Source organism: Muscardinus avellanarius (genome assembly GCF_963383645.1).
Source record: "Muscardinus avellanarius genome assembly, chromosome: 5".
Classification (NCBI taxonomy): Eukaryota; Metazoa; Chordata; class Mammalia; order Rodentia; family Gliridae; genus Muscardinus; species Muscardinus avellanarius.
The window spans coordinates 87,285,577-87,308,561 of record NC_137790.1 but is presented as its reverse complement, the minus strand read 5'-3'; the positions used below and the strand labels follow the sequence as shown (position 1 = coordinate 87,308,561).

The window sequence follows — 22,985 nt, the reverse complement described above, 5'->3', positions numbered from 1 at the left end:
TCACGTGACACTAATGACACATCAACTACTCCTGAGATAATTTTCAGAACAGTGAAACACGCATTGATTTTGGGCTGGATAGGAAGGAATGTTGATGAAGGCTATTAGCCACTCTTTTCTTAATGTCTGGGCAACATTTTGGCCCTCCTGATGATGGTGAGTGATGATTAATTAACCTCGACTTTGGCCTGCGGGAAAACCGTGATCTCTTTCAGGACACCAGGTGCCTAATCCAAACCAAGGAAAAGAATATTTCACCTACACCAGATTATTGTGGGCCCGCAGTAGAAAAGGAGGGATAGAAAATACAAGTGTCAGGCTTAGAGTCCCCCAAGATCAATGGCCTCCTGTCATGGCAGTTGTTTCTGATTCAAAACCTGGAAGTGGCCCATTTTGTCACCATCCTGAGGCTTGGATTTTGCCTCCCAATTTTCCTTCAGCAATGACAGGCTCTACCTTTGCCTTGATGTTGGGCTCAAAACTCACTTAAAAAAAAAGTTGCTCAAGGAAACTTTTATGTATTTAAAATAGAAAGAAAATAAAAAGGCAGGGTTTAAAAAAGTTTCTGTTCCTTTGCCTACCAGAGCAAGAGTATCTTTCTCATAGGTTGTGGCTAATCATAAATATACTATTAATAGCCACAAACTAGAAACTTGCGTCTACATTAATGCTTTTGTTTATTTAACAGATGGCTTCTGTCCTCTAAAGTGCCGTCTCGTCTGGTGTAACAGTGCTTGTTGAGATTGGCAAGGAGATACTTGGGTTTGTCTTTATTCTTTTGTTTAGAAGAGTAAGTATTGTTTAAAAAACATTCCCTTGATGGATGTATTTCCAGTGCAGACTGCTAAACAAAGCACTGGGCTGACCACAAATGTGTCAACATCGCAGTCTAAACTCCTGATGATCACTGATGGACATCGGCTGCCAACAAGTACACAAATTGTATTGGTCTCTCTGTGAGGAACACACACACGCAGCTCTTCCCTCTCTATCCATCGACACTCCATTCTCCTTTCCGAGTACTCCTTTCTGCACATCCGTGAAAAGATACTGTCTCTCCATCTCATTTGGACTTAGGACAAGGAGCCATAAAAGGATAGTTTGTTTAGGAGAATGCTCCAGGCTCTCTGAAGGAGTTTGGAGCTAATAAACAATGAATGTCTAAACCTCTAGTCACTTAATTAGTTCCCTGCTTACCAAAGAGGGTTGAATAACCATTGGAATAGTCTTAGCTTATTGCGTTACACTAATAGTGTCTGTAAAAACAACATGAGCTATGGAGAAAGAAGGAAAAAGGGAGAGACAGAGAAAGGAGGAGGAAGAAAAAGGAGGGAGAGGAGGGGCAGGAGGGAGGAAGAAAGAAATGAATAGGGATAAGACGGGTGGGAGTTATGTTGGGGTAGGAGAGAGGAGGAGCTAAGGGAGGCAGAACTTTTCAGAAGCTTCTCTGAGGGAGAGACAGATGACTTTTAAAATGTTGCTCTGTACCAGCCTTTGGTATCTCGCAGTGCTGTGATAGTTCAATGTTTTCCCTCCTTGACACATTCGCTGGTAACAAAATGTTCTGAGAAGCTGGGACTTAATAGACTCAAGTGTTTCAGCTTTACAATGTCTTGGTCTTTTAACACGTTTTCCTGTTGAATGGCTTTGACTCTGAAGTTGTTATCACTTCCCACACATTACCTTGCAGCTCTCACTTCCCACACATTACCTTGCTCCCTAGCTCCTAGGTAATGAAGGCTGAGCTCACGCAGTGTGGGCGGCTGGGGGAGGGGCTTACACAGATGTGTGACTGCCGAGCTAACACAGGGGAAGGGGCAGGATCCTCCTATACTTTTTTCCATTCTGCTTTTTTTGGTGCCCTGAATCTTCCCTGGCATAAAGAGGCAGGGATGACTGTTGTCTACTATGGAAGCAAGACAGGACTGCTCTTCTCTACCTTTGCCTAGCTGATGGTCCTTCAGCTTCCTAGAATACCTATCGAGAAATCCTAGCCGGGTGTAGTAGCGCACGTTTGTAATCCCAGCACTGGGGGTGCTGAGACTGGAGGATGGCGGTTCACTCAGCTACTTAGGTCCTTAGCAATTCAGTGAAATTCTGGTTCAAAAGTAAAAAAAAACTAAAAAAAAAATAGGGCCTGGGGATGTAGCTTGGAGGTACAATGGTCCTGGATTCCATCTCCAGTATCTAAAAAAAAAAAAAAAAAATCCCAGAAAAAGAAAGAAAGAAAGAAAGAAAGAAAGAAAGAAAGAAAGAGAAATGTTTAGTTAAACTGGGTGTGGTGGTGCAAGCCTGTAATCCCAATACTTGGGAGGATGAGATCGGAGGATCACAGGTTGGAGGCCAGCCTCAGAGACCTAAAAAAATAAGCTGGGCTTGGTGGCACATACCTGTAATTCGATATTTGGGGGACTGAGACAGGAGGATTCCTCTGGCTTAAATCCTCAGTATTTCTCTATACACACAAATAAATAAAATAGGGCTGAGGATATAGCTCACAGGTAGAATGCCCCTAGTACCATATTTTTTTTTCCTTTTTTAGTTAAAGAAACCTATTTAACTTTGTTTTCCAAACTTACCAAACAACAATACCCTTCTTTTATGTGACACCTACTTGCTGCCCATGGTAGTTTTCTTTGCAACATGCTTTCGGAAGCTCTGGCATCACCTACCTTCTCCCGTTTGTTACTGGGGATCGAATCCTAGAGTGTTCTACCTCCAAGTTACACCCCCAGTCTCCCCTTTTAATCTTGAAATAGAGTCTCATTAAGTTGCTGAGGGTCTTGCTAAATTACTAAGGCTGTCCTCACACCTGTGATACTCCTATTTCAGCCTACCAAGTACTGGGATTAGAGGTGTTTGCCACCATACCCCGCACTTAATCCCCTTTACTTCCTTTATCACAGAGATATTTAGGGAAAACTGTATTTAGTGTTAAAATAAAAGAAAACAGAATGAAAGTTAGTGTCTAGGCACACATAATAATGTTGAGAACACAGAATCCAGGATTGGGACATCTGGTATACCAGGTGTCTGTTTTACCTTAGTCATCAATGATTCTGAATGTGACTTTGGCAATTCTTGTCATCTCCATATTGCCTTTACTCTATTCAGCTCATTCGTATTTAAGATGGAATGTCTATACACCTTAATAAAACAGAAATTCATTCACTCACTTATTCATTCAATATGTACTGAGTAACCACCAAGTGCCAGACTCTAGCAATACAAAATGTTCTATTTTCACAGGACTCTTGGCCAAGAAAGAGAAAGAGAATTAGGTATAGAAAACACTATAATTGAAATAGGGAGCCCACGTGGCTGATTCTACTGGGCAAGGTACAGAAGGTAAGTGTCACGGGTAATTAAGGAAGGATGAAGGACAAGGTGGACAAGGTAGTTTTCTGGATTGAGAAGAAGGAGGGATGACATTTCAGGCACAGGGATGATGGTCATGTGTGGGGTTAGATAAGCACAGGATGAAGGTAAAATATTAATTTAACAATAATCCCACTTGGCAACTTCATAGGAAAATATTTGAAAAATTTTTTCCCTCAGAAGAATTACTGTCCAGAGACTCTTTTTGCTAGAATTAGAGGAAGAGGGTCTCTGGGCCAAGTTTGTACAGATATAGAGGCCTTTCAGTATAGCTCTCATTCTATCTTCTTAACAGAGTTTTGCTCAGTGATTTGCACACAGAAGTGCTTAATATACACTCTCCAGGAAGAAATAAAATTTAAAGTATGGGAAAATAAAGAAGAGAGAATATAGGAGCAAAGGAGGAATGGAAAGGACATTAGTATCAATTCCAATCTGGCCCAGTCTGCTGTAAGCAATTTTATAAATGCAAATCTCACCATGTCACCCACATACCAAAAATCCTCAGTGGCACCAAGAATAACACCCAATGCTGGGCAAGGGAAGAGACAATTCTTTCATACAGTGATGAAAACCAGGAGAAGCCTTTTGGAAAGAGTTTGGTCAATAGAAATGAGTCTAAAATTTACATACCATTTGATCCATTATTTTCTTTCTTGGTGTTGGTCATGAGAGGTCAATGACAGAACCCAAGTCCATATAAATATGTACATTGTGTCATAGTGGCCCATGCCTGAAATCCTAGTATTTGGGAGGCTGAGACAGGAGGATTGTAGGTTCATGGCCAGCTTCAGCAACTTATGCCCTCAATTTAGTAAGAACCTGCTTCAAAATTTTAAAAAATAAGAAGATAAAATAGGGCTGGAGGTGTATCTCAGAGGCAGAATGCCCCAGCTTCAATCCCAGACACACACACACACACACACACACACACACACACACACACACACCACTGAATGATATATCCCTATGATCGAATTCTTGCTGCCATTAAAACATTTAGGAAGTTTCAGTAATATCAAATTTATGCTATAATGTTAAGTGAGAGATCATGATATAAGTGTACTTATATATTATACTCTCAACTAGATAAGAATATGAGAAGAATAGTACAAATCCTAACAAAATCTTCATGGTAGTGAGTTCTGAGTAATTAAATTAAATTAATTGCTATTCTTTATTCTTTCCTAGATGTTTCCTACTTTCTCTAAGTATGCATTAATCTCATAACCTAAAAGTCTTTTTAGAAACCTATCAACTGCTCTTCATAAAAATAAAGGTCAGGTGTCATCAACTTCATGAAGCTTCTCTAGATTGCTGTGCCTACAATTTGATTTAGATACTTGTCAAATTCTTCCAGGTAGATATGGTCAAAGAAAGAATAAGGGGATTTTTAGAACTGATTGTGGGCAGGAGACTGGGATAATTACTGTAGTGTAGAGTCTGGGTTGAATAGGGAAGGAGATGAAGGGCTGGATGAGAAAGGAGAAGGAAGTAAGAGACTTGAGAGGTTCTGTAGCAGGTGTTCTGAGACAGTGGGAAATAGGAAGCTGGGAAGAGGTGCTGTGAGCAGTGGCAGTCGATGACAAATTCTCCCTGTGGCCCGAGTAATGCACAGCCAAACTGAATGGTAGCAATGAGGGTTGGAGTACTTGAGATGTAAAGCTGGATCGGTGGTTCCTGAACTTTGCTCTGTGTTAGAGTTACCTGGGGGCTTTTAAAAGCAATGATGCCCAAGCTGTGACCAATAGCAGTTACATTAAAATGTGTGAGTGTGGGAGCTGAGCATTTGTGGTACTGAGGATTGAACTCAAGGGGTTCTGCCTCTAAAATACACCTCCAAAGCCGGGCATGGTGGCACACGCTTGTAATCCCTGCGCTTGGGAGGCGGAGACAGGAGGATCCTGCAGGTTCGAAGCCAGCCGCGCGTGCTGGCTTAGGAGACCCTGTTTCCAAATGAAAAGTATAAAATAGGTCTGGGAGTGTAGACTGGAGGTAGAAGGATTTCCAGGAACCCCAGTACCACACACACACACAAAAAAAACCCTCCAATCCTCTTTAATTTTTTATTATGAAACATGGTAACTCTCTAAGTTACCATGCTCTGGCCTTGAACTTGGATCCTCTTGTTTTAGCCTCCCAATTGCTAGGATTATAGGCATGCAACACTCTCTGGCTCAGAGAATATCACAGGTGATTCCAAAATGCAGCAGTTTGGGAACCACTGGGTTAAGTTACGGGCCCCATTAGCCAGTCAGTGGCTCTCAGGGACTGGTCTTGGACCAGCAGCCTCAGCACCACCTGGGAACTTGTTAGAGGTGCAGATTCTTGGGCCTCACCCCAGACCTACCGAATCAGATGCTCTGGGGTTGACTCTACCAGTCTGTTCTAATGAGCCCTCTGGAAGATTTTAAGACACATTTAAGTGTAAGAACTTGAGCCTGAGGCAATAAAACTGCCTAAAATGTTTGCAGGAGTTGGAGTGAGGACTATAAGAGAGTTACTTCTGACTGTTTTGATCTAGTACTTCCTCAGTTAAAATTTAGAAACAATAATATTGACATCCAAGTATGGTTGAGATTGATTGATTGATTGATTGATTGATGGTGGTACTGGGGTTCCTGGAAACCCTTCTACTTCCGGGCTACACTCCCATACCTATTTTTTTATATTTTTATTTGGAAACAGGGTATTAAGCCAGTGCAGCTGGCTTCGAACCTGCGAGATCCTCCTGTCTCTGCCTCCTAAGCGCGGGGATTACAAGTGTGTGCCACCACGCCCGGCTATGGTTGAGGTTTAAATGGCCGGGCTGTATGTGAAAGTGCCTGACTCAGAGTGGATACTCAAATATATTGGTTTCATTTTTCATTTTCTCTACCTTCATCCTGACCACTCCCAACCATTTGCCTATTTACTTTCTTAGAGCTATGTACAAGAGTGCCCAAACATCACATTAGACCTAAAAACATTTTCTTAAATCTTCCATGTTTCTCACAGTGTTTCATGTCCATACAGAGGCTGGAAATCCAGGTGAGCTTAAGATTAAGTGAGCATCCCACTCAGTCAGATTTTTCTTTTTTTTTTTTTCCTTCTCTTCTTGGCTCCGCTCTCTTTTCCACTTCTTTAAATTTTTTTTAGTGGCATTGGGGATTGAACCACAAAGGTATTATACCTTTGAGCTATAACCCAGCCCTGTTTTATTTTATTTTATTTTATTTTATTTTATTTTATTTTATGCGGTACTGGAGATGGAACCCAGAGACACTCTATCTCTGAGCTACACCTCCAGCCCTATCTTTTATTCTTTATTTTGAAACAGGGTCTCACTGAGTTGCAAAGGGCCTCACTAAGTAGCTGAGGCTGTTTGAGAACCGCGATCTTCCTGTCTCAGCCTCCCAAATGCTGGGATTATAAGCATGCACCACCACCCCCAGCTCTGTTTTATTTTTTAATTTTGAAACAGGCTCTCACTTAGTTGAGTAGGGCCTCACTAAATTTCTAAGGCTGGTCTTGAACCTGTGATTCTCTTGTTTCAACTTCTCAAGTACTAGATTACAAGTGTGTGCCACCACACAAGACTTTTTCCGCTTCTTTTATACGATAGGTCCATTTTGCTTTTATTTTCTTAGTCCTACCCACTGTGGGGAGGAGGGACAAGAACAACTCTATGGTTGGCATCTAAGGAACACATCTGATCTGTTCACTCCTCCCTGCAGCCCCTTCTGTAGCTCTGGAATTCAAAGAGATAACGTCCACATCCAACATCAAGGTGTCAGCAGGGTTGGCTTCCTCTAAGGCCCGTCCTTAGCTTACAGATGGCTGCCATCTTGCTGCCTCTTCCCCTGGATGTCGCTAGGCACACACATATCCTGATTTATCTGTGTGTGGGTCCAAATTTCATCTTTTTACAGGGACACCAGTCAGATTGATTAGCCCATCCTAGCAGGCTCATTTTTAATCTCTTTCAAGGCCCTGTCTGCAAATATGGTCACAATCTCAGGTACCAGGGGCTAGAGCCTTAACATATGAATTGGGGGTGGGATCCTATTCAGCCCATAAGAAGGATAATAACAAAACCTACTTCACTGGGCTATTTTGAGAACAAAAGGAATAAAGGACATGAAGGTGTTCTGTAAACAGAAATGTTTCTTACTACTGTGGTATTAAGAAGCTGCAGTGCTAGAGGTGCATGGGACCCCCCCCCCCCCCCAGGAAGAAAAGACACAGCCCAGCTCTGCTCTGCAATGGGGCCAGGCCAGTCCCCAGATCCCAGCCAGGTGAATGGTAGTTGGCAGGCCTCCCTGCACTCGGACTGCCAAGGTTACGGCAGGCATTGCCTTGGGCTCCTCTCTCACCTCCAAATTTCCATGGAGATGGGGCCATGTGCCCTTGGTGAGTAAGACACCGGATCCCCAACAAAGCCAGACACTGATCAGCTCTCAAAGCCTCCCACTGGGGCTGGTCACTCGATGAAACACTGCTCCTGGTTAAAGAGCTGTGAGGTGCGACTTAGAAGCAAGCATGGTGGCCTGAAAAAGCCCAGGAATGGGGAAATAAAAAGAACCCCCAAGACTGTTTCCTGGTCTTTTTCAGGGAGGGGCCTCTGGAGTTCTATAGGCACAAAACTGTGAAGAAGAAAGAAGGCTGTAACTGGCCCTACTGGCTCCCCACCCTTCTGTTCCCATCTAGACTCTCAAAGCAGCAGGCCCTACGATACTCCAACCATAACTAACCTAAAGTATGTTCTATGGCTGTTTTCCCTAGAGATCCTCACCCAGCCACAGAGACAGAGGCAAAACAGGCAGGAGGACTCCTTCCTCTGCATTCTGGAAACCAGCACAGCAAAGTGGTCCTACGACAGGTTGCAAAAACAAAGAGCTGGAGACAGACTTGGGTCTGAGTGCCACTGCTCTGGCACTTGCTTGTCACTTGGGAGGAAGCACTCAGTTTCTCTGAATCTGCCCTTTATCTGCACGAGGGACAACCATGCACTGGCAGGGTCGTGATGAGTTCAGAAGGGATGTCCTCAAATGTCCTGGTTGGATCCCATTTGGAGCGGCGCACAGAGAGCCCTCAGGAAATAGTTCCTGTCCTTGTGACTATATTTTCTTAGAAAGGGATGTCCCCAGGAAGTTCTGTTTTTGCTGCATGATAAGTATGTGGCCTTCCATAGATGATATTAATGTAATTCAAATAATGTAACAGGAGGAGAAAGAGGAAGAGGAAGAAGGGGAGCAGAAGGAGATGGCAGGCAGGAAGCACAGGGTAAGACAAGAAGGAAGAGAAGAGAAGGAGGATGTGCCGAAAAAGAGAAAAGTGGAGACATTGTAAGGGGCAGGGCATGACATTGGGATTTTAGGGTGACTGGCCTTTCTGGCAGGTGAAGCATCCTATTTCTATTTCCTTTACCCTAAAACAGGGAGGAAGCCCAGTCTTTTATTTGGAAAATGTGTTACTTTCTGGGTTACTGCTGCTGCTGAGAGAGTGAGTGAGAGTGTGAGCAAGCCTGCAGGTTTCTTCCTCCTTCAGAGGTCTGGCCTGTCCACCCCTCCTCAGACATAAAGGTGGCCAGAGGACATCAAGTGGCCTTTGACTCCGGATGATGTTGCCGGAGAAGGGGAGGAAGGAGGAGTGGAGACCACTGCTTTCTGAGGAGGGAGCTACTGCCAGGCCTGCAGGAGAGGCTATGGGCTGGCTCTGTAGGCGGAGCTGGAATTTGGGTCTTTGTTCTGGCTCTATCTAGTGGCACAACCTTGGGCAAGCCTCTCTCCTTAGGGCCTCAGTTTCCCCTGACTGGGGGGGTGACATACTCTATCCTTAGGAAACCTGGAGCTCTCCCAGCCAAGGCAGAGCTGGTTTCTTGACTGTGTGGATCTAGAGATGACTGGCAGCCGTCTTTGCCTGTCCTCACACTGAGCACAAGATAGAGCATTAGTACAACACAGCACTGAGGCAAGAGAAGCCTAGGAGCCTGGCACACAGAGGCCACTGTTGTTGGTTCCTGCAGGCCTGCTTGTGTGGGGGTGGGGAGGGAAAATCATGTTTGCCATTCTGTGGGGCCTACTGGCTTTATCTTCTGGGGTTGGGCAGGGCTCTGATGAAGGTGTTTTAGGGTTGGAGGGCTTCTACCTCTTAGAGGGAGGGTCAGGTGCTTCAGATGGGGGCAGAGTATGTGGAAGGGAGTTTCTCAGGAAGAAAGGATCATGCTGTACTGAAGGTCTGACCTCATCGTGCTTCTGTCAGAGCCTAGGGAGGCCGGGGAGTGTGCAGCTAAGGGAGCCCCACCTTGTTGTTCATGAGGACCACTGCTGGGCACAGAATCCAGGTGGGGCCTAGAGCTTTGCAAAGATTTTGTTTTTAGTTCTTTTTTCCCCTCTGGTATTGGAGATGGAACCCAGGGGGCATTCTACCTCCGAGCTACACCCCTAGCCCTATTTTTTATTCTTTATTTTGAAACAGGTTCTCACTGAGTTGCAAAGGGCCTCATTAAGTATCTGAGGCTGTCAGCGATCCTCTTGTCTCAGCCTCTCAAATGCTGGGATTACAAGTGTGCGCCACCACGCCCGGCTTTGTTTTTAGTTCTTATGGCAGCTCTGTTAGAAACTATTAGACCAACATAAACCCCTGAGCTCAGAGAGGTCAAGAAATTTCCCTGATATAATTCAAACTAAGGCCTGTCTTATTCAAAGAACAGACGTGGATTAAAGGACTCAAAGCAGAGACAAACTCCCTTGAGGTGATGGAGCATCTGAAGGCAGGGAGGTGGGCTCAGAATGGGGTAAGACTCTTCTCTCCTCTCAAGGAGGACTTCCTGGCAACACAATCCCATTAAGTGGGTTGCAGAATTCTCTGGCTTGGAGGTAAAATAGCAGCTGGTGTCTTATCTGGAATTACTTTACCCACTGAGCCCAAGAAGCTTCAGTTCCAGAAACAGTGTATATAATAAATCAGTGGTGAGATTTCTAGTTCAGTTCAAACCTGATCCTTGGGTAAGACTTATCTAATGTACATTGCAGAGAGCTACACTGACCAAACTAAAGACAGACCAAACGGATGCATATAGCACCCAACGACCCCAAGAGGAAGCTAGAGAGATTCCTGACAGGGAGGGATTTTTCTGGTTGTTGTGACAGGATCAGCCAGAAATGGAGAGGTAGAAAAGAGTATTGTGGTATGTGTACAAAGAATTCTAGGTTTGGAATACTAGGACTTGGGTTCTAGTTCCAGATCAATGTATTAGTGAGGCCTTCCAAAGGTCAATTGTCCTCCCCGGGCCTCATTGTTCTACTGCAGACAGCGTTTCTCAGAGGCTATTATGATCTGAATGTTGGTCTCCCTCAAAGCATGTTGGGATTTAATTGTAATAGCATTAAGAAGTGGGGTCTAATGGGAAGTGTTTAGGTCATGAGGGTTCATGAATGAATTAATACTGTTATTGGAGGAGTGGGTTGGTTTCAAAGGGGAGTACGGCCTCTTTTTCTCTCTTGTTAGTTCTCTCTTGCCATGGTGCCCTCTGTTATGTAAGAAACAGCAAGAAGGCCCTCACCAGTTATGACTCTTTGATCCTGGACTGCCCAGACTCCTGAACTGTGAGAAATGCGTTCCTTTTCTTTATAAATTTCCCAGTCTGTGGTATTCTGTCACAGAAGGAGAAAATGAACTAAGACAGAGATACTGTAGGGAATTAAAATGAGATAATGAATGTAAAACATTTTTAGCATCTTGTGTTAAATTCAAGTAGATGTTTATCAAATGGTGGGTGAATCAACAGGGAAATGGGAGGGGATCTGTGTTGGCAGTGTGCTGGGGGTGGAGAGAGACACGGCCCCTGCCGAAGGCATCCGCCCTGCCAGCAGAAGCCTCCGGCAACAAGGAGTGCCTTGGATAGGAGGCAGGCAAGAAAAGGCTGAGCTTGTGACTGAAGAAGCAGGGATCCTGTCCAGCAGTTTGTGAGGAGGGAGGAGTCACCAGTGTGGCGGTGCCCTCTTTGTCCATCCCCCACAATGGCTTCTGTTTGTTCTTCCCCTTGGGCCACTGATTACCAAATGCAGGCCTTATGGTTATAAGCCTGCATTCCGCGTTAGCGTCTTTCTGACCTTGTTGCCAGTCTCTCTTTCCTATAAAACAACCTGACCAGGATCTCAGATTCTATTGCTCCTGGCTTAAAAAACTTTCATTTCTCTTTACTATTCAAAGGATCTCACACAAACACAGTGACATATTACTCAAGGGCCTCTGTCTTCCCAGTCTTCTCTTTTACTACTTCTGTGTGCTAGTGCCCTAGCACATTTCTATTTTCTCATTTACTAGTGTGTGTGTGTGTGTGTGTGTGTGTGTGTGTGTGTGTGTGTTATTAGATATTGAACTCAAGGATATTCTACTTCTAAGCTACATCCTCAGTCATTTTTAGTTTTTGTTTTGAAACAGGGTCTTACTAGGTTGCTGAGTGTCTTGCTAAGTTGCTGAGGCTGGTCTCAAACCTGCAATCCTCCTGTATCATCTTCCCAAAAGCTGAGATTACAGGTGTGTTCCACCATGCCTGACTCACTATTTTTTTTTTTTTTCGGTACTGGGGATGGAACCCGGGGCATTCTACCTCCGAGATACACCCCCAGCCCTATTTTTTATTCTTTATTTTGAAACAGGGTCTCACTGAGTTGCAAATGTCCTCACTAAGTAGTAGCTGAGGCTGTCTGAGAACTGCGATCCTCCCGTCTCAGCCTCCCAAATGCTGGGATTACAAGTGTGCTTCTCACTATCGTTTAAAACCCTTTCAAGTTCCAGTTATTAGCACACACAACTTTCTATCTTATTCATTCATTTATTCATCCATCAAATATTTATGGATTGCTTACTAGGTGCGTGGCACAGTGCTGGGCAGCTGGGAATTGAGTTCTGAAGGTGAAACCTTTTTCTTACCCTTCACATTCTTGTGGTACTTACTGATTCTGCTATTCTGTGGTGCTTGCTTGCCTATTATGCTAATATCATCAAGATTGTTAGTCACTTCCTGAGACTTAATCCTAGGTACCATGCTGGCCTCATGCAGATTGTAATCTACTTGAGGGCTGGACCACATTGTATTCTTGCTTCAGCCTCCACGACACTTGGAGCAGCTTAGGACAGGTATATAATGTCTTGTTTCTTTTTCTTTTCTTTCCCTTGCCTTTCCTTTTCTTTTTACTAGAGATTGAACACATGGGCATTTTATCTCTGAGCTATACCCCTTGCCTCTCCTTAAATTTTTTTGCTCTCTAGGTTGCTCAGAGTCTTGCTGCTCAGGCTGGTCTTGAATCTGCAATCCTCCTGTGCTAACCTTCCAAGTCCTGGGATTATAGGTGTTTGCTACCATGCCTGACTGAAGATAGGTATAAATCTGGTGCTATTACATGCTATCTGTGTGATTTTGGTCTAATCTTTTAACCCCACTGAGCCTTAGTGTCCTCAGATTTGCAGTGGATTAATTAAATATACAATAGTCTCATCCTCTAAGTAGTTATTCAGTAGATACTTGCTGGTTGATTAAGAAGATTAAATGCTCTAGGCAATTATAGGGATTATAGGTGACTCACACCTATAATCCCAGTACTTGGTAGATTGAGACAGGAGGACTGCAGGTTTGAGGTCAGCCTCAGGCACTTAGTGAGGCTCTCTGCAATGCAGTGGGACCCTCTTTCAAAATAAAGAATAAAAAGAAGCCGGGCGTGGTGGCACACGCTTGTAATCCCGTGCTTGGGAGGCTGAGACAGGAGGATCGCACAGGTTCGAAGCCAGCCTCAGCTACTTAGTGAGGCTCTCAGCAACTTAGACCCTGTTTCCAAATAAAATAGAAAATAGGTCTGGAGTATAGCCCGGAGGTAGAAAGCCTCTGGGTTTCGCCAACAGTAACACACACACACACACACACACACACACACACACACACAATCTTGGAGGTAGAATACACCTGGGTTTAATCCCTGGTACCAAAAAGAAAAAAAAAAATCAAATTCTGTTGAGGTCTGCATGTTGGTACCTCCCCAAATTCATATGTTGAAGCCCTAACCCCTAATTCGGAAGTGGAATCTTTGGAAGGCAACTAGGTCATGAGGATGAAGTACTTATGAAAGAGATTAGTGCCCTCATAAGAAGAGACATGAAAGATCTGATCTTTCCCTATGAGGATACAGTATGCATTAATTACAAGCGACCCCTTTCCAGGAACCAATTGGCCAGCACCTTGATTGTGGACCTCTCAGCCTCTAGAACTGTGAGAAATAAATGCCTGTTATAATCAAAGGAGCTCAGTCTATGGTATTCTGTTATAGTAGCCCAAACTGACCAAGAGAAACAGGTGTTGCACAAAATAGAAACAGACCAAGGAGAACATCAATGTTCAGGCCATGCAGAGCATGCAGCCAGTCTGGTATTCTGCTGTGCTCAGGAGGTATCCCATGTTAAATGCCCTAAGAACTGCTACAGGGGAACAGGAACAGGTTTGGGAACTAGATGGGCAAACAGAAGAGGGAAAAACTAAGGTATCTAGTCCTGCCAACAAGCCTAACCTAGAATTTTCTTTTGCATGTGAAAAATGGAAATTTCCTTGGCTCCGTGGTTCCTATTTTGAGCAGCAGACCTCCAAAGGCAGGAATTAAATATGAGTTCGACTCCAACCTGTGTGGGCAAGTTTGCCTCTGCAGATGATGAGCAGCCTCCACCACCACCCAGCAAATTTCCACCACCCAGGACCTCCCAGGTCTTGGGGCAGGAAGTGAAGGAGGAGGAGACACAAATGGAGCTGGAGTCTTCTTCATTCATGTCAGCTGGGAAAGAATGACCCTTGAATCCACAGTGAATTTGAGTTGGGTCTGGGCCAGGCAGAAGTAGGGAGGCTGTGGTGGGCTGTGGTGGGTACTCTGGTGTGTGTAGAAGGAATCCCATGTTTAGAATATTAGGACTTGGGTTTTAGTCCCAGTCCCACCAGTTGACTTCAGATAGGCCAATTAACCACCCTGGACTTCATTTTCTAATCTCCAGTTTTTCTTGGCATTCTTAGAGGGGGCAGTCAGGTCCACCAGCCCAATGCTTCTCATATGTACATGCAAATGCCAGGGCATCTTGTGGAAATAAAGATTTTGTTTCATCAGGGCTGACTTGGTGACGACAGTCTGCATTTCTAAAACACACACAAGGCGATGTCCTGGTGGTACTGGGGTGGTACTGGGGTGGTACTGGTGGTACTGGGGGTGGAACACAGGACTTTCTACCTCCGGGCTATACTCCCAGACCTATTTTATGCTTTATTTGGAAACAGGGTCTCACTAAGTTGCTGAGAGTTTCACTAAGTAGCTGAGGCTGGCTTCAAACCCGTGCGATCCTCCTGTCTCAGCCTCCCAAGTACGGGGATTACAAGCATGCGCCACCATGCTTGGCTAAGATAAAGTTCTAACACAGGAATTGTCCAACTATGGCTTGAGGGCCAAATCCAGCCTATTATTTTTTTTGTCAAAAAGTTTTATCAGGACTCAGCCCCCTCCCACTTCATTCATCATGTACTGTCTAGGGCTGATTTCATGCTAAGTGAACAGGGTTGGGTAGCTGCTTCACAGACTCTGTGGCACACAAAACCTAATTATTTTCATAGTTATTATGTGCCCATTTATATTAAAAAAAATTGGTGGCCCCTATTCTAGAGAACCAGGGACTATTCTGAGTCAAAAGACCTGCATTTCAGTTTGGGTTTGGCCAAGGGCAATCTATTTTACCATGCTGGTTCTCTTGCCTTATCTGCAGAACAAAATGATCTCTCTGTTTTTAAGAGGCCTATGGCTCTGGACTACATAGAAAACATCAGTTTCTATAGAAACAGGGATCAAATAACTATGTTGTATAGTCTCCATTTGAGAGCTGTAAAAATGTGTTTGGCCTAACCCTGCAGAGTCTAGCATGATAACTCCTGCCAGATGGCCTAAGAGGTCTGTGGAAATAGACCACAGCTACTGCCTGATATAGAGCCTGCTTGGAATCGAAAGGGGCTTGGGAGAAGAGGAGAGCTCTCAAAGGGCTGGAGGCAGAACTTCCCAAGCTCCAACACAGGCCGATTCTGGCCCTGGGACCCTGGGACATCACAGACCAGATTCACTCACACAAATTTCATTTTGCTAAGGCCAGCTCAAAAAAGTTCCACAACTCACCACTCCATGCGGTCCTGACTCTGGGTGCTTTTGGTCAACCAATATTCATAAGCCCTTTGAGGTTTCAGACATTGTGACAGGCACAGAGATGTAAAAGGGACGCTGACATCTGGGGCTCCTTGAGGAGCTCACAGTCTGGTGAAGGGACATCATGTAAATAAATAATTATAGAAGTGTTCCACCCAGCAGCTTCAAAGGGAAATGTATGACTCTGAATCTCCAGCTTGAGGAACAGGTGAGACATTAACCAGGCAAAGGACATGTGGCTGTGGGGGAGGCAGTGGGTTTTAGGAGGGGAGTGTGTGTAAAAAAGGGGAAGATAATGATTAGTCTGGGGCACGTTGATTCCAACGTGGGCTGCTTGAAGAACTAGATGACAGGGCTGTGATTTCCTATGAAAAGCAAAACATGGGCCGGGCGTGGTGGCGCACGCTTGTAATCCCCGCGCTTGGGAGGCAGAGACAGGAGGATCGCGCAGGTTCGAAGCCAGCCGCGAGAGCTGGCTTAGGAGACCCTGTTTCCAAATAAAAATGTAAAAATAGGTCTGGGAGTATAGCCCGGAGGTAGAGGGGCTTCCAGGAACCCCAGTACCACCACCAAAAAAAAAAAAAAAAAAAAAGCAAAACAAAGTTTCTCTATAGGCCTGCAGATGTTTAACAGGAATGTCATGTTCCTGTTGCCACTAATACAATAACTATTGTATTACAATATTTTATTTATATTTATTGTATTACAATATTACTATTGTACTACGATAACTATTGTGTTGAATAGTTGCCACGGGTTAGTTCCTAGAGCTAAGGGGAGCCCTGGTGCACACCTCAGTACTTCTCAGGCTTTTTAGGGGTTTTCACTTGCCTTGTTCTGTCTTAGCCTACAGGAGAGACCTAGGCCAGAGAGACCTCTGTTAAATGCACTAGTTTTAGGAAAATTTTATTTTCTCTGGACCCCAAAGACTAGTGGCTGACTATTACTCCCTATGACCTCACTGACTGGGGAAATCAGGAATAACCCTGAACAGCTCCTGAACCCCTGAGGCTGTGTCTGTAATAAATTGATAATAGTGAAAAGAATCCAAGTGCAGTGTTGTATACCCCTTTACTTGGGAGGCTGAGACAGGAGGATCCCAGGTTCAAAGCCAGCCTTAGAAACTTAGTGAAGCTCTCAGCAACTTAACAAGACTCTGTTTCCAAATAAAAAATAAAATAGGGCTGAAGGACATAACATGGAGGTAGAAGGCCCCTGGGTTCCATCCCATTAAACAAACAAACAAACAAACATATATAAATATATAAATATGAAAAGAAAGCCACAAGAAAGGCTGACAATTATTTTGAGTGTCTCCACTGAGCTCCCATTCCTCACTGGAGAGTGTAATCAGATTGATGGCTGGTTGAAATAGAATTCTCTTGCTTTTGAATTAAGGGCATAGTTCATACAATTAGTGAAAACCCACACAGGCACAGTGTGTAGATGATTGATTTACAGACGTTTGCAAAGCAGCAGAGTCAACTACTTCCTGGGTGGAGCCTCCACATTTGGGAGGCCCTGTCTGAGGACTTTGCCTAGACAACGCCTGTCCTGGTTGGTTTGAGGACATAGGCATGCCAGTGGTCTATATGCTGGCTGGCTGGCCTTGCTGGGCCCTGCGTTGTCAGTGACTCGTCCTTTGCCACAGTTCCTATTTTATGCCTACTTGTGGAGTTATTTTATTAAAACCAGGCCCCCCCACTTCCTAATGGCTATCAAGGAGCCACTGTTCACCAAACCTGGTACCTGGGATTTGTTAGCAGCTTTGTAAGTATGTGTTGAGTGGTCTGGTAGAGAGCCCGTGTCCCCTCTACCAGACGTGTGTTTCCAAATCTTAGCCAAGAATTGTAAAAATCATTATCTAGTGATAGTCCAGTGGAGACTTTTCCCTATTTGTCCTTGTCTTAGGGAACCTTGTTTGCAGTTCAACTGGGATAATGAGAAATGGCATATGAAGCAGCCAGAGAGGCCATTTGTGGGCCACAGTCTTAAGGCTGCTGTTGGCTGGACGTTGGAGGTAGACTGGAAAGGTGTGAGGCTCAGTGAAGAGTTTGAGAGAAGATGTATAAGGTACTGCATTTGTATTTTGGGTTGGGGCCAGACAGGGACAATGGCAGAGCTCCCAAGTTCACTCCTTGGCCTCATGGGAACTGATCCAGCATTGTGCTTCACCCCAATTCAAGACCTGGCTCTCTCTCCTCCCCTTGCTTTGCTGGGTAGCCAGCTGGGGTGAGCCCCCCTCCCCCATTGACAGCAACAGCCAAATACATTTAAGTACAACACAGATAAATAATCCCAGGATTACAGGCTGTTAGAGCCACAGGTGGTTTAAAGATAATCGAGATCAGATTCCTAAAGCAGAAGTCAAAAGATTAAAGTTCTAAATTGGGCCCCTTTCATGTCCTATGCCAAACACCTTCTACTTATTACTGGACGATAATCCTAATCACTGTTGATCAGGAGCTCACCAAGTTCCAGGTACTTGGCTGAGTTCTCTATAAGGATGATTGCATTTAACCCTCAAATCCAAGCTGAGGGAGAGAGGCTGTATTCATTCCACTTTGTAAGTGTTGAAATGGAGGCTTGGGTGGAGAGGTCGTGGCTCATCTGGTGCCACGTGGCTGGTGGGTCTTCTGAGCTCTCATTCAGCGTGGGTCCCATACACTACATGGATTCTCAAGTGCAAGTCCTTTAAGCTATATTTGAATAACTTATTTGAAGATGACTAGCATATTCTACTCATCAAATGAGTTTCTGATGGCTCTAATGAAACTAAGTTCTCAGTCTCACATGTAAGTTCTCATACTCACATGTACACCTGAGACTGTCTTTTTTCCCCCTAATATTTTCACTCCGTGCTTTTTCCTGTCCTGCTCCAGAATCTACTGCCAACTACCCTGGCCGACTGAAGGCAAAATTCCTTCTTCTTTCTCTCCTTCCAAACAACATTTTTGCAAGAACATTGTGAGTCTGGCAGGATGGTAGGTTTTGAAAGGGACACAGAGATAAAGAACAGATGCTCTTTCTCTTCCAGGGATGGGCAAGGGAAAGATATGATGAGGATACACAAGCCTAAGATACAGGGCAACCCGTAATCAGTGTGCTGGTGAGATAGAAGGCATAGTTCAGCGCTTTAAGATTCAGAGGCTGGCCTCACTTCTGGGGCCACCAAAAGCTCCGGGGAACAGATGGCAAGTAGCTGGGTCTTGAGAAGCAGAATTTCAACAACTAGATGTGGAGCTTTCCCTTGGACTGGGTCTAAATGCTTCCAGTTTTCAGAAAGCCTGGCTTGTGCAATGTATATATAATAACCTCTCTAATAATGTGTAGATGGATACCAGCCACTGGGAGCTAGGCCAGAAATCATAGACCTGGTTTCTGATGCTACCCTTGGACATAAATTGTATAAAGCATACTCTTTCTCTGGGCTGTTTTTTCCCCCAACTATTAAATAAGGATGGGTCTAACCTTTCTTATGAGTTTCTCAGTAGGATTGTGTTGTTAATACATGCCAAATTATTTGCTGATGAAATATTTTAAAAAGAAATTATTTCTCACTATTTTTGTTACAAAAAATAACCAAATACCATGTGTTTCTCAAACACTGAATACTTTTTTTTAGTGACTACTTTAAAATAGGCAGAATGAATACAAAGATGAATAACTCTCTACCTCTATCTTTGGGATCTGAAAAGTCTAGGAAAGTGAACACTGGGAAGAATTTTTTATTTTATTTTATTTATTTATTTTTTTGGTGCTGGGGTTCCTGGAAACCCTTCTGCCTCCAGGCTACACTCCCAGACCTATTTTTTAAAAATATTTTTAAAATTTGGAAACAGGGTCTCTTAAGCCAGTGCTGCTGACTTCAAACCTGCACGATCCTCCTGTCCTCGCCTCCCAAGCGCGGGGATTACAAGCGTGCACTACCACACCTGGCTTATTGGGTAGAATTAAAGACATGGTTTTTTTTTTTTTGTGTGGTACTGGGGTTCCTGGAAGCCCTTCCACCTCCGGGCTACACTCCCAGACCTATTTTTACATTTTTTTAAATTTGGAAACAGAGTCTCCTAAGCCAGCACGCGCTGCTGGTTTCGAACCTGCGTGATCCTCCTGTCTCTGCCTCCCAAGCGCGGGGATTACAAGCGTGCGCCACCACGCCCAGCTAAAGACATGTTTTAAGTGCTAGGATGAAGGCTGGTGGAGTTTGCAGGAGCTCCATTTTTTTTTTTTTTTTTTTTAGTGTTGGAGAGGATAGATAATAATGTTAAAGAAATGAACTTCCAGCCGGGAATATCTCCATTTTATAGATATGGGGGCTGAGTCTCAGGGATATAGAGTAACTTTTCAAAGTTTATAAAGGTAGAAAGCAAAAATCCAAACTTTAAATCCGAGTTATCTAACTGTAAGCCTGGAGCTCTTCCCTCTGCTCCTTACTGGTTTTTCATCAGCCAGTGGTTAGGTTATGTGTGTGTGTTACTTGAACCCAGGGCCTTTCTACCTCTAAGCTACACCCCCAGGCCTGTTTTATTTTTTATTTTGAAACAGGGTCTCACTAAGTTGCGAAGGGCCTCACAAGTTGCTGAGGCTGGCTTCGAACCTGTGATCCTCCTGTCTTAGCCAGTGTTTCTGTTGTTGTTTTTTATTTTGTTTTGGTAATAGGGATTATTGAGCCAAGGAGCATTCTACCTCTGAGCTATACCCCGAGCCCCTTTTGTCCCCCTTTTTTGAATTGGTCTTACTAAGTTGCTGACAGTCTCTTTAAGTTTCTGAGGCTGGTCTTGAAGCTACGATCCTCCTCTCTCAGCCTCTCAAGTACTGAGATTACAGTTGTATGCTATCATGCCTAGCTCAGCCAGTGATTTTATAGAATTTGTTCTGTGCTAATCTTGAATGACCTTCTTATTTAGATTTTTTTCCCCAAAGAAAGACTAATCTATGATGAGATATCTGACTGTATGTAACCCTGTTACTGTTATTTCCTCTAACACATTCTGTGATAAAAGCGTTTCTCCCACTACTCTCTCCTGACTTTTCCCTCTCCTCCATCCTATTTTAGAAACTGACAAGGAGAAAAGTATTCCAGCAAACGGGAGAGCCAGCAGAGAGAGCTCCCTGGCTCTTCAGCTACCAGTCTACAAATCTTGGGATTAAAACTCATGGAAAGAAGGAAAAAAATTGCATGTGATTCTGTCCACGGAGTCCAGATAGGTCAAAATATGACTATGATTTAATTTTGTTGAAATATAAGAAATCTCAAAACGTGATTGTCAGACTTACTTATTTCACAGATAAGGAAAACTGAGATCCAGGGAGTGAAAGAACATGCCCAGGGTCACTCACTAGTAAGAGGCAGGGTCTGCACTGGAACCCAGGTCTCCTGACTCCCAGGCCGAGGTTTTTCCACTAAAATAAGATGCATCTTTAGCTTCTACCACTAGCAACTCTGTTACGTGAGACCATGGCCCTTTTCGGAAGAGGTCTCCAGGTCTGCATCTTGGCAAAGCTCTGAAGCCAGGGCCACCTACTCGGCCTCTGCTTTAATCAGCTCACATAGTCATCTAAAAACAGGAAGTGACTTTATTATTAGCTCTGAAAGCACAATCTTGGGTGGGAAAGGAGGATTTGGGGAAGAGAGTTCCTGTTCATGCTGGTCAGGAGCCATCAGCCTACCCTTTACTCTAGCTTGAGGAAGGGGTAATATTTAAGGTTATATATTAAAGGAAAAAATGAAGGCAGACCTTGAGTCCCACCCCGAAAAATGACCTCAGCGAGAGCTTCCTCAAGCCCAGAGTGGGGAGAGAGGAGGATTCTGCTCTGCTCGGTTCTGATGGGGCTGGATGCCAGGGTGGGGTTTGAGGTAGAAGCACCAGGGTGGGAAAATTTGCAAGAACTTTATACAGTCTCCAGTGCTTCCCCACTCTCTGCTAGCACCCACAACTTCCCCTGCCAAAGAAGGAAGAAAGAATGCATTATTTGCTTTAATAATTTATACAAATTGAAAAGTTTTTTTTTTTGGTGTGAAATAAAGGGCCTTAAGGGGGCAACCAAGAAATAAAAATCCTCTCTGAAAGGATGGAGGTGTGGAGATGGTCCTTCTTGATGGCCTTGTCCTTACATAGAATGAATGGATTGTCTAAAAGATGGATGTGAATGAACAAGTAACACCACCTCCCCTTCCTACGGTCAGGCTGCCTGTCTCCTACTGGTGGGAGATCACATCCAACCTCAGCACTTAGGCCTGGGACATCAAAGAACATAGATCCAGATCTGTGTAATGCTAGGAAGAGATCTAGGCATCTGTCTGTTTCTATCAGCAGTTCTCAAGCCTGGCAGCCCATCAGTCATCTGGGGAGCTCATTACAAACCAGGTTCCTAGGAACCAATCCAGAGATTGATTAGGAAGACTGGCTGGGCCAAGAACTTTCATTTTCAACAAGCAGGCCTAGTTTAAGAACTGATGACCTGGTTCAGTCCCATTCATCCACTTATCAAAGCTTTTACATGAAATACAGATTTGCAAAGAAACCTGACGTGTTGCTAGTAACACTTGGACTGGAATTCAGTCTTTTTCCTGCCGGCATGGCATCCCTGTCAACACCCTTGAATATGGCCTCTTTTTCCTGGCCCACCAGGCCGTTGAAAACCCACAACGATTGAACAATGGACAGAGGGACCAGCTGCCAGGTGCTGTGACTAAGTCCCCACTGGGATCTCTGTGGAAGTGGCTGAGAAGGGGTCGGGGTGAAAGTTATTGTAAGAGTGTTCCTAGAAAAGTGGTTGTCTGTATTCTCCGGAGTTATAAGCAGCGGGCCCAGTTGATGGCCCCCAAGTCACGCTACCTAGTTGTTCCAGACAGAAGAAATAATGAGTTCCTGGACGCAGCCTGCTGTGTGGGTGGAGCCAGAGAGGTGGAGTGGGTTAATGGGAGGTGCACAGAAGATGAGGTCTGGGAGGTTGTGGGAAGACAGACAATAGGGGGTCTTAATACAGGTATTAAAACCTATAGCTTTTACTCAGCACTATTGCAAGATTTTTGAGCACAGTGTCAGAATGGAACATATTTTCACAGGGGGTTTTGACATAGTGAGAACAGATGGTATTCAACAGAGGTAGACGCAGGGAATGCAGACAGGAGGATGTGCCGTGAGCCAGGGAGCAGAAGACAGTGACTGACTGAGGTGGTAGGGAAGCAGGCGATGAAAAGTGGTTGGATCCTGGGTGGTTTGTTTGTTTGGTACTGGGGATTGGACTCAGAGGCTTTCTATCTCTAAGCTACACCTCTAGTCCTATTTTTATTCTTATTTTGAAACAGGGTCTTACTAGGTTGATGAGAATCTCAGTACTTGCCAAGGCTGTCCTCAAACCTGCTATCCTCCTGTCTCAGCCTCCCCGATACTGGGATTA

General features: G+C 44.4%; 1 protein-coding gene across 1 annotated transcript in view; it reads right to left on the bottom strand.

Moving 5' to 3' along the window:
• The window catches only part of DGKG (diacylglycerol kinase gamma), a gene marked incomplete at both ends in the record, with an annotated part of 164,082 nt that overhangs the window by 16,613 nt on the left and 124,484 nt on the right, over positions 1–22,985 (bottom strand).